The sequence below is a fragment of the Oreochromis niloticus genome, linkage group LG7 (genome assembly GCF_001858045.2).
Source record: "Oreochromis niloticus isolate F11D_XX linkage group LG7, O_niloticus_UMD_NMBU, whole genome shotgun sequence".
Classification (NCBI taxonomy): Eukaryota; Metazoa; Chordata; class Actinopteri; order Cichliformes; family Cichlidae; genus Oreochromis; species Oreochromis niloticus.
Window position 1 is genome coordinate 869,993 of NC_031972.2, and position 13,545 is coordinate 883,537.

General features: G+C 44.1%; 2 long non-coding RNA genes across 4 annotated transcripts; one reads left to right on the plus strand and one right to left on the minus strand.

Moving 5' to 3' along the window:
• Nucleotides 1–1,399: 1,399 nt before the first annotated feature.
• Nucleotides 1,400–4,872, minus strand: LOC102081827 (uncharacterized). Of its 2 annotated transcripts, XR_003221143.1 has the most exons (4): nt 4,696–4,872; nt 4,515–4,578; nt 4,312–4,347; nt 1,400–2,099 (listed from the first exon to the last, which is right to left on the minus strand). It is a non-coding gene; the product is annotated as an uncharacterized LOC102081827 (long non-coding RNA). The 2 variants fall into 2 exon arrangements; XR_003221142.1 differs by having other exon boundaries at nt 4,312–4,578.
• Nucleotides 4,873–12,067: 7,195 nt separating this feature from the next.
• On the plus strand, nt 12,068–13,545 carry LOC102081882 (uncharacterized). 2 transcript variants are annotated; one of them, XR_001223023.3, is made up of 3 exons: nt 12,068–12,256; nt 12,345–12,620; nt 13,130–13,545. It is a non-coding gene; the product is annotated as an uncharacterized LOC102081882 (long non-coding RNA). The 2 variants fall into 2 exon arrangements; XR_265846.4 differs by having other exon boundaries at nt 12,523–12,620.

Below are 13,545 nucleotides of genomic sequence, written 5' to 3' on the forward strand. Positions count from 1 at the left end.
TTCCAGACAGCAAGCTGAAGAAAATGCTCAGCTCGAGGCTTCGTAACGGGACTTGACAAAGCACCGGGTGCTGTCACGGAGGTTACATCCATCTTTTTGATTGGCTATGATTTCATTGCTAGAGGGGCTGGTGGTGGCCTGAGTCATTTCGCCTCTCACAGCAGTGACAGTATCCCACAGTGCATCATTTTCATACTTCCACACTTGAGTTGTGTTTTCACATTTTTTTCAGTAGGAACCAGAAGCAAAAGAATATCTCTGCTGTATGTGCTGAAAAAGCTCCATTCTGGTTGGCTGGATGTCACCTACCCTCAGAGCGCAGGCGAGAAACCGTCTTCCTGTTGAAATACATCAGTTGCATCACATCACACTGACTTTTCGCTGAAGTCCTGAGTCCTTAACTCTGCCACTGCTGGTCCCAAGCCCGGATGAAAAAGGAGGAGGGTTGGGCGTGGGGTTAGCAACCCCACCCTGGAAAAACCCCAACCACTACAGAAACAGCAAGAAGAAAACAAAGACCTAACTGGAAATCTCTGGAGGTCTACCTGCCCATAGCCTGGGATGGGCAGTAGTAGCCGTAGCAGTCCTGAGTCCTTCACATACAAGCTGCTGCTCAGGTTGTTGTTTCGATTCTGCAAAGAAAAAGTGTCACAAGCCATGAAAACCGTCCACAGTCCACATGGAAACATTCCCACAGCAGACACTCGTGATGACATGACAGTCTGAAAGTTCTGGAGTGACTGTGGCTGTTTCATGTCCATCAGAAGGACTTACACCTGCAGTTTTATTGTTTATTTTCAGAGATGATATCTGCACTGACAGAGCAGGTTTATAAGAGACTGAGGTAATTTATTCTCACAAGGCAAATTATTACTGTATTACCCTTCAGTGGATAACATCTATATTGAGATTAATTGGCCATATGTTACTGTGTAATTAATGAGGACTTCTGCTTTCTGTCACACTCATAATCTCCACCAGCTATTCCCTGAAACCCTTAAAAGATCAAATAGAACAAATGGGACTGATCTTTTTTTTCTTTTGGCTGAAGTACAAGCTGATCCCAGCAGCACTGAGCCCGGAGCTCTGTGTGTCTAATGAAAGAGTCACGGTTATCGATACGTGTTTGACAGTTCACAGCTCAGATACTCAGACTAATTACTGCAGTGACTTTTATCAGTGAGTCCCAACAGGCAGCTGGAGTGTAGCAGGAGCTGTTGGTGTGCTCTCTGTGCAGTCAGAGACAACTTAAACATGATTTCTTTGTCTTCTTGTATAGAAAAAAACATGTCTGAATAATTTAAAATGTTACAGATTTATGAAAAAAGGTTTAAAATGTAAAAAGTTTCAATTGAGGTGTTACTTTGTTGATATTTTTAAAGATTTTATTGGTGTTAAGCAGGTGTTTCTTTCAGTTTGACAGCAGTTATTTAACTTCATACATTAACCTTGGATCCATCCATCCAATCATCTGGTTCTATTTATCCAGATCAGGGTGCAGGGGCGGGACTTTCCCAGCTGTCCAGGGTGAGAGGCTCACAGTGGCCAGTTTGTCACAGGGCTCCATCAAGACCATTGGTCTTGGTCATTGTGACATTACTCACTGGTCAACAGATTTCAGGTAAGGCGGTTTATCAAAACACGCGCACGCTGCTTTATTCGTCTTTTTGACTCTGTGGTTTGTTTACTTACAGCATCGAGTAGGGGAAGTCTGCTTTAATAGCAAAATGTGATGCATTTGAATAAGTAAATGGACACAAGTCAGGGTACCGCTGGTTCCCAGTCCAAAGTCTAGATGAAGGTGCTGAGTGTGGAACGGCATCAAATCAAATATGAGGCTCATCAAGAATGAGATATACTGGATCAGTCAGGGTCCAGTGACAATCACCACTGGTTGGGTTGACCAGTGGAAACTATGTTACTGGTGGCTGAAGAGAACGGAGAGAACGGAGGTGGCGGACATGCTCAGAGGGTTAGTGAGGCACGAGAGGAGGATGAAGAGTTGAGAGGCAGATGAGTCACTGTTCAAGCCTTTTTTACATTTTATTTGTACAGTCTGATGTCACCCAGAGGTTCAAACAGCTGTCCAGGCAGAAAACCTGTAAGAAAACATACATTTAAACAAACAAGCAGATCAGAAATCTAAAAACCCATGAATTAAAGCTGTACAGTGGTATCATTAATAAGTGGAAGCACTCCTGAATGTGTGAGCTTATAAACATCAGCTGGGTTTGCTTCCATAATATCCTGAGGACAGCTGTTGCAGAGTTTGGGCTGCATCTCCAGGTTTTCTCTGTGAGGACTCAGGATATGTGACAGGTAAGCTGTGCAGGATTTAAGAGTGCAGGTTGGGACTTAAAGTGAAAGACTTTCAGAAAAGGTCCAGGACATTTAAGATGTGGAAGCAAGTGTAGCTCTGCTAAGACTGGACTGATGTGCTGCCTGTTATTCATTTTAGTTAATAACCTCCTGGCAGAGCTGTGGATAAGCTGCAGCCTACTGATAATCTTTGGGGGGTTCGGCACAGAGAGCGTTGCAGTAATCCAGTCTACTGGGAATGAATGCATGAACGAGTTTCTCAGAGTGATGGGAGTCAGGAAGGGTCGTATCTTGGTGATACTCCTGAGAATCTAAAATGAGGATCTCATTTCAACATGTTTGATTTCAGGGCTGTTAAAGGACCTGACACACTTCGTTGGGTCTGTTTTGGCCTTTTTCTTTTATTTTGGGATGATCAGTTTTTATTATTCGTGGCACTTTCCAGAGCACGCTGCTCTGGCTCTGGTGCTCTGCTCCCTTCTCTCCGGCCCGACTGCTACTGAAATAGGAACGCCAGCCTCCCTGACACCACACCCTGAACCCGCTGCTCCACTCCGCCCCTGCAGCTGTAATTGTCTGGGTTTTTGGCTAGCTCAGCGTTAGCACGCTGTGTGTGCAGGTGCTTGCAAAGTTGTGTTGGCAGCATTATACAGTTGTTTCTGTCCTGGATGCAGTCTGTAGTTGTTTTGTCCATATGTCCGTATCCACCCTGCAGAGCGCTTCACCATTTTCCTCCTCCACCACATGAACTGAAGTCAGCTGATTGTAGTGAGTTTACAGGAAGAAAAGTTCATGTTTGTTTGATGTTTTTTTCCTTTCTGCGTGACGAAACAACTGTAGCTCTAATTACCAATTGTATTACAGTAATGAAGTGTTACTGACAAATGTAATCTGATTACACTAATCATAATGAGTACGGTGTGGTACTGGCCTGTAATTACTCAGTGTGTCTGATTCCTTTCAAAACAAATAGTAAAAATGGTCTCGGGTGCAGTGGTAATGATCACAGTCACAGGCTCAGAGATGCTCTTTACATGTTTCTGAAAAGGAATGGGGACCGACTCCAGCTGGGAGGTGGAGGTTTGCACAGAGGAACAGGAGAAGCAGGACTTAAAGCTGGCGGCTTTAACTCTCAGAACTATGAGGATTTGAGTGTTTCAGATCATTTTGTTGAACAGATGATAAATTCCTGCCTTGATCAAAGATCTTACCTCACATTCAGAACTCAGACACTGTTTGTTGTGAATGATACTCTGGGAGCTGCTTTCTTTCTCCTCTTGCTTCCTTGGAGGCTTTGTTGTAAAAGCTAGATGATGGACTCTTAATCGTATATTTCTCCATCTCCTCTCTGCAGACTGTTCAGGATGATTTAATGCTGCATTATTTTCACCTGGAGTCTGTTAATCATCTCACAAACTGAAGCTTTTGTATCATGTGAGGCTAATGAGGTTAAGTTCAGTTGTTCTGTCTTGTGATTTTGGCCACAACCAGCAGCATGGTGGTCAGATTCAGCAGCTAAAACTCTGCTGACACGGACTGCATGGGTAAGGACCAGATCAGGTCTGTTGCCAAGGTTACGGGTAGGTCCAATAACATGTTTTCCAGTTTGACTCTTCATACTGTTGTTAGCATGAATGCTAAAATGTCCATTCAAAGAAATTCTGCCATAGCAGCTTCTCCTAAACACCATTAGTTTGCTTTGCTTGTCTATTAGTTGTCGTAAGTATTGTAAGAAATTCTCTTTCTTTGTTTTATTGCATATTTGTCACAGGCCCTACTTTATGGGCGGAGGTTCCGGCCGCCCCTCACCTGCAGGTCATCAGCAGGTATCACCAACCCGTTCCAGCTCAGACTGTGGTGGGAAATCCATGTTTTGCTCGCACTCTGCTACCCCTCGTTTTAACGCTGATCTGTGTCTCCAGCTTCCTTTGCTCCTGGACCAGTATTCATTACTCACCTGTCGCTTACCTGGTGTGTCTGATGCAAACTTACCTGCCTACACTCCAGCTCACACCTATCCCTGGAGCTCTGAAAAGTGAAGGAAACAAGGTGAGTCACAGTGTTGCACCAGAGACTCAACAACAAACATCAGTCACATAATCTTGTGCTTCTTTGAGGTGATGCATCGCTGAACAAAGCACCAATCATACTGTCAGCCGCCCCGAACATAACCAAGCTGTTTGTTATACTCTGACCCAGTGCTTCTCAAACTTTTTACATCATCCCCACACGGTAGGAAGGAATATTTTCACGGCCCGTCTAAACAAAACAATGACAGAAAAGCTGCAACTTTATTTAGATAATAAACTGATTCACAATGAATCTTTCAGTCATTTTTTTTTAAACAAACAACCATCTGTAACTTCTGTTACTCACCTGCTTCATTAGCCTGCAGCACTCTTCAACAAAGCAACGAGTTAAACAGAATGTGAACAAACATGGAAACATAAAGTTCAGTCTTAGACTTGTAAAAGAAAGAAATCCAGAAACTTGTGAACAGATGAAAATATATAATTTAGTGAGAGTTTAACGTTATTCACTCTAAGTGGCTGCAGTGAGCCTGTTTTTAACCGCACAGCTGTGGGGGGGGGCGTGGTCTGCGACACAGCTGCAGGGAGTTGGACGCACCTGGGCGGCATCAGCAATCACGCCTCGCCTGGCGTGCCAAAGCAGGTATCCCCAACAGAGTTTGTTTCCCCTGTGTCGGGAGCAATCACGGGGCGGGGAGAACGGATCCAGTTGACTCCGCCTCCATTACAAGCAACTAGACGTGGAAACAATGATCTGTTTTAGTGAAAATGTGAAAAATGAGTGTTGTTACCTTACCATTCAGTTTGTGGGTTACAACAGAAAATGATACATTTTGACTGATAGTTGTTCTTATTGTTCTGTAACTGTGCAGAACTAAAACCTGCAAACTTTCAGTAGTTCATTATAAGAAGTGTTTGTGAACTAAAAATCAAGAATGTGGGATACTGTTGGTCCGTGGACAGCCCGTGCATGCTCCCGAGGCAGGGGAAACAAATTCTGTCGGGGAGAACTACATTGGCACGACACCGGATCACATGTTCGCACTTTTCAGTTCACGTCTGTATTGCGGCTGTCGACTTACACGCGCCATAAAAGTGATTCCGATGTTAAACATTATTTCTTCATGACTTTACTGCCAGGTAACTTGCGCCCCACCTGTCAGACCTCTGCGCCCCATCAGCGGAGCATGCCACACACTTTGAGAACCACTGCTCTAATCTAAACCAGTGTTTTTATCTAAACCTCACACAGCAGCAAGTTTTATTGTCTGAATGCAAAGAGAGAATGGAAGTCCATACCGAGTGTATCGAATAAACTGCAGTCTCTTTCATGACCTCAGACATGAACTGGGAGATAAAATGTCTTTGTGGTTTCATAAACTGCACTTTTTAGATCCAGCAGCTGCTGCCACCTTTAACGTACAGTCTGTGGATCAAGCCAAAGAATCACAAACAGGCTGAAGGATGTCTGCACTGCTCTGCCAAAAGTCCAAGCACACCCATGTTAGGATCTGATAAACAGGTGAAAATATAAAGAACCGGTGTGGCTTAATGAGGTTTTTTTTTTTTTTACTCTGTTGTCATGGAAACCTGATTTTTCTTTCTCTTGATTTATTTTGCAGCCGTTGTGTGAATGTTAAGGCGCTGAGCTCATGTCTGTGCTTCAGAGATTTAAGTGATGGACATCACTCAGCTTCCAGCTTTTTATCTCACCTGATGCCATCCAAATGTCAACAGAGGTACCTCGGACTGGACCGGACCTTATTTATTATTCCAGTCGACCTCAGATCACTAATTAACGAGGATTTCTGTCTAGACAGTCTGCGTACTTCAAATCTCCTGTGTGAAAGTTACTCATGAGATCCTGGCCTTGTTTTGTTCTGTCTTTCTTCTTTTATTGTGATCTGTAAAAAGGTCTTTCTTAGCAGTGATTGGATCACATAACTGACTGAAATCACTCTTTCATCATTCTTCTCCTTCTTCTTCTTCTTCTTATTATTATTATTATCATTATTATTATTATCATATTGTGGTGGACCACTGGAGGGCTCCACTCACACCCAGTTCTCAGGAAGTGTTGTTGCTGTGTTTTGGAGGGAAAAGTCTTCAGTTGTGTGGTGATGAGAATAAACGAGGAGTGTTAATCGAGAGCTCTCGTGTCGTCTTTGTTTACCTCCACAATATGCACATTAAAGGACTCACTAAACAACTGCAAATGTTGGACTTTAAGCATCAGTGCCAGATGTCTGTGATGGAGGGAGCACCACAGCAGCGCCATTGGTGGTTAGTGGGGTGTGCAGGGTGTGAAGCCACCTGAAGTCTTGATGATCTCCTTGGTCTTCTCCACATTCAGGGACAGGTTGTTGTAGCTGCACCACTCGGCCAGATGGTAACGTCACTCCTGCCCTAGGTCTCATCAAATTTCATGAAGAGGTTGGAGCTGTGTGATGGAGTGCAGTCTTGGGTCAGCAGGGTGAAGAGAAGGGGGCTCAGCACACATACTTGGGGAGCCCTGTATTCAGTATTCTGGTGCTGGAGGTGTTGATGCCGACCCGTACTGCTACACAGCAAGGTGCTGATCCTGAGCAAATCCAGTTTATGTCCATGTATAATGTAAACAGAATTGGTCCTAGCACTGAACCCTGTGGAACACCATAATTGACCTTAGTGTGTGAAGAGGACTCTCCATTTACTTGAACAAATTGGAGTCTATTAGATAGATATGATACAAACCACTGCAGTGCAGTACCTGTAATGCCTACAGCATGTTCTAATCGCTCTAATAGGATATTATGGTCGACAGTATCGAACGCTGCACTGAGGTCTAGCAGGACAAGCACAGAGATGAGTCCACTGTCAGAGGCCATAAGAAGATCATTTGTAACCTTCACTAAAGCTGTTTCTGTGCTGTGATGAGCTCTGAAACCTGACTGAAACTCTTCAAATAAGCCATTCCTCTGCAGATGATCTGTTAGCTGTTTGACAACTACTCTTTCAAGGATTTTTGATATAAAAGGAAGGTTGGAGATTGGCCTAGAATTAGCTAAGACAGACAGTAAGGGCTTTTTAAGTTATGGTTCAATTACCAGCACCTTAAAATAAGCCTGTAGTATGTAGCCTGTTATTAAGATAGATTAATCATGTTTAAAACTGAAGCATTAATTAAGTGAAGGATGAAATGAGTAGATGAAAAAAGGCAGAGTAACAAAAATGAGTAAATAGGTTGGAAAAAAAGCACACATGCACAGCTGGAAATATTTAAGTGTGAGAAACATCAAAGAGAAGGAAAGTATGTAATATATAAATTGATTATGATAAAGGAAAGGGGAAAGAACGTGAAGAAAGAAGACCAAGATTAGAAGTAAGGGGAGGAAGAATACATTCAGAGAACAAACAGGAGGAAAATGAAAATTCTGGAAGAGATGAGGCAAAGTCACCGCTGAGTGCCGCTCCATATGTGATGCATTAGACTTCCACAAGCCTGACAAACATCAAGGAAACAACCGGATGAAGAGTCTTACTGAGCATCACGTGTCACCTCCTGATGGAGGAGCATCAATAATCACTCATGTGGTGCAGCACGCTTTGATGTGATGGTGAATAAGGACCGAATGCCTCTTCTTGTCAGGGATTATCCGCCTCACTCCTATTTGCTCTCCAGAAAGCTGAATGTGTAGCACATGGAGCCAGCAGCACCCAGCTGCTGACAGGCACCCCGCAGTGGGGAGAAATGGATCGACGACAGTCACCCTCCAACATCTGATACAACTTTCTCTTTAAAACATGAAAGGATGGCTTTTGAATTCGTCACGAGTGAATTCTCTCTGAGCTGAAATTATAGAAAAGTGCCACAGGTCTTTGTGGATGTTTGAGATCTTTAACATTTAAAGGAACTCCAGTTCAAAAAACAGAGCTTCTTCATGATCTAGTGTCAATTAAAACTCTCTAAAGTTGGCACTTTTCGTGTCCCCAGCCTTGTTATAAAGAAAACACGACCCAACCATGATTTTAAAAGCCGAGCGTGGCTCCTGTTCTGCTCGACCACAACACCAGCTTAGTCATTAATATGTTGCTGTGTGATTTGGATCAGTCGCAGTGAAAACGCACGGATCGCAGCGTGAAACATTAAAATATTTGTTATCCAGGACACGGTGAGCCCGTGGGCTGTCGTTACACAGCGGGTATTTTTAATCGTAACTCTAAGACTCGCTCGCTCCACGTGAACAGTGCTTATGAAAAAATGAGAGAAGCCAAGAATGAAGTCAGGCGGGATTTTAGCGTCTCGTGTTTCTTTAAAAACAGAAAGAAATGAAAACTGCTGCACATTAAAGACACAAGAGACCCAAAAGCTTCCGTACATCAGCACTGCACAGGTGTACAGGTGTGTTTACAGCAGACTGGACCAAGTGGGCTCTTATCAAAGGGATGGCTTTGGAGGATAGCCAAACGGGTAAGTCGCTGAGGCTTGGGGTCAGATGGCGGTTGGCACACTGTTTGTTTGTGTTGGTTGACTACTCCCCTCCTCAGTGTTCTCCACATTGAACTCTGCTCTATTATCTTAAAATCACAGGATTACTGATGGCCACAGATGTGTGGGGTGTATGAGGATCTACACGTCAGGCCCAAAGTTTTAGCAGCGTGCTCACAGCTCCGAGGCATCCACTCTCGTTTCGACGCCGACTCTGATGTAGTTAAAGCTGCTTCCAGAAACTAAGGCACACATATCAAGCTCAACATAAACATTTGCTTCATTAAATTTATTGGAGCAATTTGCAGCGACCTGTGTGCCATAAACCATAAACCTGAATCAGGTTTGTGTGATTCATTTAAATAGACTTTCCAGATTTTGTGCTCTGAAAGGGAAATTCCTCCAAATGCACGTGCGATAAGAACTCCCCCCACAACAAGGACTATAACTTTGATGTGTTACCATGTTTTTATTACAATATGATGACATCAGTTGGCTTCTACAACAAGACACTGATGCCTGACCTTTGACCTTAACGCCTTACATACTATTTTACTATCTTTGCCCGTATGATCGGAGCAGAATGAGCTGAAATTTTTGGCATACAAAAAGAGATTTTTGTGCTTATACTCAGCCCGTTCTCACTACCGAGGCGTAATATACCGCCCGTGTTCTTATGCTACGCGTCGTGTTATGGATGAAATCCTGTAGAATGATGCTCCCGTGGTAATACATGTTCCAGCCATGTATTCCAGCCCTAACCCTAACCTCATTCCTAACCTTAACCAGCACTTTCATAATGTTAGACAGTGTTTTCCAAATCAATTTAAGTAAAACAAACACACGTGTAGATTCATTCCAAACGGTTCTCACAATTCCCCATTTTTCCGATCTCGTAATATAGAGACGTGTTGGGTGCCCCGAAACTTAATTTACCGACGATTTGTCACCTAGCGTAAAATGTTAGCCTTTGGGAGTGAAACGTGTTGTTATACGACACTTTCCTGCTCTATTTGAGCACTAAGAGCTGTTTCTGACTACTTCACCTGCTACATTACACCTTTTCACCTAACATTTACACACAGTTACGCTCCAGTGTATGCACAGGAGAAACATCAGGGTTGATATGCAGCCTGGGGATCAAACCACCGACCTTTCTGATCGGCAGCCAACCCAGCTGGCCCAGTAAGCCTCAGCCATCGGCCTTCAGGGCTTTGCTCTGAAGATCCCTGTAGTTGTTTCCAAACATGAAAAAGTTTTCAGAAGGTGCTCACTTTCACTTTTGATAGGCGATATTGCAACGCAGGAGCCAAGACAGCTGCGAGTTTCATTGAAGCACAGCACCAGTCCTGACCAGATTCCAGACTGGGCCGAATGGTTTTAATCAGCGACCCCAGCTGCTGTAGTTCCTATGTCAGAATGCTAAATGAAGACTTTCAGTCCTCTGTGTCAGCCCATCGTTTGCAGAGATGAGATGACTGCTTGAATTAGAGCTAAAGCTGCCGGAGGACTCGAGTGACACGAGATAATGAGCCCAGCTGTCTTTCTGGGAGACACGTGAAGCAGATTCATGACAGAGGTCTGAAGAACAACCCGGAGGAAACTGTGGGTTACAGCTCGTGGGTGAGTGTCGAGGCCTCGTTCACACTCGTGCTTATTTGTAACTGAGGCATACTTTGAGTCGCACTGCTGCTTTTCTCTAACATTCAGACAAAGACGGGTTTCTCTCATCATCATATCATGAATAAAATATAATCCCTGGACTCTCTGTGCTGCTGTCGTTGATCACATCTGCGCTGAATCTTGGACGCCGCAGTCGGTATGTGTGATGAGCTCACACCTGTTTTCAGAGCAGGATGATTAAAGCCTGGCCTGAATCGCCAGCAGCACTGTTTGTAGATCCTCTGAGGTTTATCTGACTGCACTGAATGATGATGTGCTGGACAATCACCACTTTGTTTGTGTGCAGCTGGTTCACTTCAAGCTGTTTTATTCTTTAACTCAGTGAGAGTGCTTCAGCTCCCAGGCTAACTCCAAGCGGTGCCTCTTGTAAATAAATATTTTGTGCGCTGCATGACAAAAAGGATTAACCCAAGTTAACCTTTTTCAGCTTTGTCTATCCGTGCAGGAGACGCCGTGTCATCTCTGAACTAGGTCAACAAGCTGGAAGTTTCCAGCTCCATGTATTTAATAGAGTGGCTTTGCACAGTTCAAAATAATCCTTCTTATACTGCGCCTTTTTGTCCATCCTGGGTCTGAAACGAGCCCTTTTAGCTCCTCCTCCTTCAGGTCACTTTCTTCAGGGTCTCTGTGCCCGAGATGACGATCTTAAGGATGTCCCCTTTCTATGACATCACTGGGATCCAAGAGCAGAAAAAACTGAGTGTTTAGAGCAGCCTGAGCTTTTGGCTCACAGGGATCACTTGTACACACAGTGACCTCAGTTTTAGTAACCTTGGTCATGAGCATCGGATCTGCTTCCTAATCTCACATTCAGTCTCTTCTTTCAGCTCCTCCCTTTAGCAGATCGTCCACGTCCGTCTCTCCAGCCCTCTGCATGTCCTCTTCTCGTCCTCTCTCCTCTGCACATGTCCAAACCATCTCAGCCTCACCTCTCCAACTTTGAGTCGTCCCTCCGATCTAATCATTTCTTGTCCTGTCCATCCAGCTCACTGTTAGGGTGTATGTGTATTCTTGCCCCCTTATGTTCCCATGTCTGGTCTGGTCCCATCTGTGTGTTGAGTTAGTTGTATTTTCACAGTGTTTAGTGCTTTGTTCTTGTTGTCCTGATTTTCTCTCTGTGTTTACTTTTTGCAGTTTTTGGCCTTTTTAGTTTTAATTTTCTGGGTTCTGATCTCCGTTAAGGTTGTTTTGTATTCTTACACCTTGTATCAGGCATCGAACAGCCAACAATAAAGACATTTTGTTCCACTTCCAAGTCCTCAGTTCCACATTTGGGCCTCTTAACTGCTACATAGCACTACATGATACTAAAACCTTTATTGGGAGTACCTACGTTTAGCTCTATCACGTCAAGCTCCGCCCCCTTTCTTGTCTGAGCCACCATTTCCAAAGCATCAAACATCGGTGACATCGCCCTCTGTGAGTCAGTGTAACTACCAGGTGAAAAGAAAAGAGAGTACGATTCACCCGGGCCTGATCTGTTGGAGAAGTTGACACCTTGGACTCCACCTGCTCGCACACCTGAGTGCTATCACCTCATTATCTCCCTGTACTCAAGGTCCTGCTCGAGCCCACTCTTTGGTCCAGACTGTTGTCCCATCGGTGGCGTGGGCCTCTCAGATGGCTGAAGATGTGCTTTCTGAGGGATTCTCCACTTGCTGGTTCGTTCCTGGGAAAGGAGAAAGGAAGGACTGTGTTCATACCTGTCTGCCCTCCACCGCTGTCTTACCTTCAGGAGGAACTCTCCCTCTCCTGCGTTAGTTCTGGGCTAAAGTTTTATCAGCAGCATAATTTTCTTCTACGCAGCTCTGGCAAAGAAACGAATCAATTTCTATTCTGTGCAGAAGACCGCTCCCGTTCAGTGAACTGATACTCATCTGTGATTCAGACTCGCTCCCTGCTGACTTGTAGAATCAACTTTTCAAAAGTGCAAACTGTGGTCTCTGAATAGACTGAACAGAAGCGATCAGCACAGCCACCACGACTCGCATTGACTGAATAATTTCTCTGTTGTGGAGACAGATGATCTGGGGATTTTGTGTCTGTACCTACAACAACACCAAGCTGCGTCCTCGACTCCAGCTCACCTGAACTGTAGCCACGCCCACCTCTCCAAGCAGGTCAGAATCATAATACTTTATTTAACCCTAAGGAAATAAAATGGTTACAGTCGCTCCAGGACAATAAGAGCAGTAACAGACTTAATAAAATAACACAATATATTAAGTTATTAAATATATTGTCACTGTAGCGTATTATTGGTGTAACTATTACACTGTGTGCTGTGCATTAAATGTAGGAGGTGTGCAGAGAGAGTCACAGGTACGATGGGTGGGTTCACCTTGTCTGAGTCCTGCTTATGAGAGAAAAACATAAATAAAAACATAACAGGAAGTCTTGTTATGTTGGCTAAGGAAAAGTGCAAGCCTGGGCCGGTCCAAAGGAATAAATCTACCTCAGAGTTCTAACAAGTGTCACGTATTGTGCTTCAGAGGTCAAAGTGCTCTGATGTGTTTAATAAAGGGGAAGATGTTGACTCAAACGGGCCTGTCTGCTCTGGTGGGGGAAAGTCCTTTTTTAGACCTTTGATACAACAGAACAGTTTTAGATGTGGATTTTCTGTTCACAGCTTCTGTCCAGCACATCACAACATTGGAGGACGTGTCACACATGAATATGTCTTTCCTTTACAAACTCGAAGGCCAGCATTTAGACCGGAGGGGGTCCAGGTACACCGACATTGTGTCCTGTGAAAGGAGAATAAAACCCGAGGTCTCCACAAAGAGTTGTATGAATTTCAGCTTCAGAGTTCGTGATGGCCTCCTCTCACCTCTTCACATGGAGTCAGAAAAACACAACTTTCTACGAGGCTGCAGAGAGGCAGCGGTGTCAGAGTCACTGTAGTCCGTGTGCTGCACAGTTTGATCTGTAGCACTAAAATTATTGCCTAAAAAAACTTCCCCAAATCATCCCGAATTTGATGGAAGACATATGCTCTAATAAAAACATCAACTTATCATATATAATTAACAAAATATTTATAAA